Source organism: Taeniopygia guttata, chromosome W, assembly GCF_048771995.1.
Source record: "Taeniopygia guttata chromosome W, bTaeGut7.mat, whole genome shotgun sequence".
In the NCBI taxonomy this organism is placed as follows: Eukaryota; Metazoa; Chordata; class Aves; order Passeriformes; family Estrildidae; genus Taeniopygia; species Taeniopygia guttata.
In genome coordinates, this window is record NC_133064.1 from 25,384,527 (window position 1) to 25,387,206 (window position 2,680).

At 49.4% G+C, this 2,680-nt stretch overlaps 1 long non-coding RNA gene across 1 annotated transcript; it reads right to left on the reverse strand.

Annotated features, from left to right (window-relative positions):
• Positions 1 to 429: 429 nt before the first annotated feature.
• Positions 430 to 1,977, reverse strand: LOC116806917 (uncharacterized). Its single transcript, XR_004365979.3, has 2 exons — positions 1,664 to 1,977; positions 430 to 1,461 (listed from the first exon to the last, which is right to left on the reverse strand). It is a non-coding gene; the product is annotated as an uncharacterized lncRNA (long non-coding RNA).
• Positions 1,978 to 2,680: the final 703 nt, after the last annotated feature.

Sequence of the window (2,680 nt, forward strand, 5' to 3'; positions counted from 1 at the left end):
GTGTATCAAAATTGGTTAGAATTAGACTATTTGTTAGCAGAAGAAGGAGGGGTTTGTGGAAAGTTTAACACATCTGATTGTTGCCTACAAATTGATGATAATGGCGATGCAGTTTTGGATATAGCCAAAAACATCCGGAAAATAGCCCATGTACCAGTCCAAAAGTGGGAATCTATAATGAATAAAGGATGGTGGGAAGACTATTTTGGAATATCCTGGTGGAAAAAAAGTGGGGTTTATAATGCAATGTAGAATAACAATTTTTTTTCATCCATGTTTAATTCCATGTCTTATCCGATTAATTGCTTATGTAGTTCAAAATATGCAGCTAATAACAATGTCCACCAATCACAAATCAGTGATTTACTAAAATATGAATATCGATCTAGTATCAATATCCAACTGAGACAGACAAAAACTCTCTAACAGTTTAAAGTTAGAAAGTGTATGTTTATTGTGACAGCCAGGCAGTACATGGGATAATTCCCTAGTGAGCACTGCAAAAATCACAGGTATTACAAAGCCTTTTTATTTACAGAAGTCTTGAATACATGAAATATGAATGTATATTTGTTGCAGCATTTCTGAGAGACAGAGGTCACGATTTATGTTTGGAATGAGATTTGAGCTACTCCAGTCTAGGCCTCAGATTTGGGCCTTGTGAGGCCTTCCAGCCTCTGACGCAGTTAGAAATTAAGAGCTTGTGGTGCAGTTAGAAATTGTATTAAGGTGTGATGGGGAGCGCTGGGCTGTCTGGGTGTGAAGTAGTATAGGTTTACAGTGTAAGGTTTGGGCCACCTTAAGACAAAGATAAGCAATGTTAGCTTGCCAGAGTGCCTTTGTAAACTGTAAACTATGTAGAAGTGTATATAAACTGCCATCTTCTCTTGAATAAACGGAGAACGTTGCATTAATCATATTGGTTGTATGTGCATTCTGTCCTGTACAGTTTTCCCGTTTTATGAGGTCCCTGGCTTTTTGTGGCGCCCGAACCAGGGACCCAGGATGCTCCGGAAAGCTCCCAAATTATTTTTAGGGTAACGGGGAGCTGAGTTTGAGTCGCACGATGAAAATCAGGTCCACATCGCTTTATAGCAACGTGGCTGGGATCCTAAATTCGCTTTTGCGAGCGAGGATCAGGTGAATGGAGCAAAAAATCCAGGATCTCCAAATCGTGCTGTTCACGACGGGAGAAAAAGGCTTTTCGCATGGCTGTTTGGTTGCAGGAGCCCGCTGGAGCAGAGAAAAACACCCTGGTGTTCACGAGAAGCCCGAACGACGGGTGTGGACGGAGCCAGGGCCGGGGAGCTGGAGCGGGAGTGCCGCCTCGCCGAAGAAAAGCGAGGAAAAGCAAGCCGCGGAGGTTGGAGGTAAGCGGCGGAGAGAGAGGGTGAAAGTTCACCATGGATGGGGATCTGCATGCTTCCGTGCGGCTTCTCTTTCATATTCTCTCAAAGAGAGCTGAAAAAGTTAAAGAAGCCGATTTAGAACAGTTGGTTCTGTGGGCAAGGAACAAAGGCAAGCTGCAAAAGCCTTCGCTGATTTTTAGTGAAGCTGAATGGCAAGAGCTGGGGCAGTTGCTTTGGGACGCAGTGATAGAGGGCGGAAAAGACAAGAAAATAGTACTGGAGTTCGGAGGCATTTGGAAAAAGGTTTTACATACCCTGCAAAGCATGGCCGCGGAGAAAAAAGCCGCAGAAGCCGCGATTCAGGAGTTTGAGCGAGCCACATCAGAACAGACAGGAGTCCAGAAGCCATCTCGGGTTGAAAAATTCTTTCGTGTTTGTAACATGCAGCCAGTGCGAGGGCAGCAGGCTCCAATCAGTCTCTCTATAAAATAATTTTGTCGCTCGTATAGAGGCGAGCGCGGGGCCAACCGGCACGGGGCTGGCCGGCGCGAGACTGAGGGAAGCGCGGGTGAGGCAGGGGCGGAAGTGTGCCCGCAGACAGCGGATGTTAACACCTCGGCGGTTCCGCGGAGTGAGGCGAACCCGGAAGTGGCCCTGCCGGGTCCCTCGGGAGGCGGGGTGACACCTGAGGAGACAGGCGGAGTTGGTGACGAAACGGGGCTGAGTCAGGAGGAGGAACACAGGGGCGGAGATCAAGGCAGAGACCAAGGCGGAGACGGGAGTGAGGCGGCGCCGGCCCCTCACCCCCCCGCAGACACGGCAGTAACGGAGGCGGCAGCCGCGGCGGCGGCGCGCGTGCGCAGAGGCGCGACACGGCGGTACTCGGCGGCGGCGAAAACCTCAGCACGGCTCGGGGGGGCTGAGCACAGCCACGATAGCGGGATGGCAGAAGCAGCTACCCAGCAGTGCAGACCCCCGACCCAGGCAGCCACCACCCCACCACAGTAGCGCTGCGTCGCCCCTTTCCACCAAGCTCCGATTCTGATGACTCAGAGCCAGACCCTCCTGCTGTCAATTGTAGCAGGAAGAAGCGATCACAAAATAAGATACACAGACCAAATATGTTACAGCAAAAAAATAGCCCACCTTGCCACCCTTTCAAATCGTCAGGTTCAACCAGTGGAACCTTCCACTGAGCAGCAATTTTTTATTGCCAGCTGTTTTAAAAAATCCATTGCAGTCATGGTGGGCGTCAGTGGTGAAGGATGCTATATTAGATGGTGACTGGAAGGCTGTCAGTTTCCTGGCTTGTCCTGTCATAGTGTCTAATG